At 75.5% G+C, this 310-nt stretch overlaps 1 protein-coding gene across 1 annotated transcript in view; it reads right to left on the bottom strand.

Annotated features, from left to right (window-relative positions):
• The window catches only part of DIABLO (diablo IAP-binding mitochondrial protein), a 14,610-nt gene that overhangs the window by 13,607 nt on the left and 693 nt on the right, over window positions 1-310 (bottom strand). The gene's annotated exons all lie outside the window — the stretch shown is intronic.

Here is a 310-nt window from a genome sequence, read left to right as displayed (position 1 = left end):
CGCCGGAAGTGACGCACTTCGTGGGCTGGGGGGCGGGGCGCGGCCTCCACCTGCGTTGACCGGGCCCCATAGCCACGCCCCCACCCGAGGAAGCAGCCGGGATTGGACAGGCGAGGGAAGGAGGCGGGGCTCAGGATAACGATTGTAACGGCCGCGCCGGCGTCCAACCGCCGGAGCTTCCGCGAGGGACGGGGCGGGACGGGGCGGGGCGGAGCCCGGGCGGTGGGGCGCTGAGCCGAATGGCTCGTTGTGACGCGGGCGGGTGGCACGGGACTCGGGTCGGAAGCCGCGCCTCGAGGCCCGGGCGGGA

Source organism: Carlito syrichta, unplaced genomic scaffold, assembly GCF_000164805.1.
Source record: "Carlito syrichta isolate Samal-C Ts95f unplaced genomic scaffold, Tarsius_syrichta-2.0.1 Scaffold304341, whole genome shotgun sequence".
NCBI lineage: Eukaryota > Metazoa > Chordata > Mammalia > Primates > Tarsiidae > Carlito > Carlito syrichta.
The sequence above is the reverse complement of the archived record's forward strand: the minus strand, read 5'-3'. Positions and strand labels throughout refer to the sequence as shown.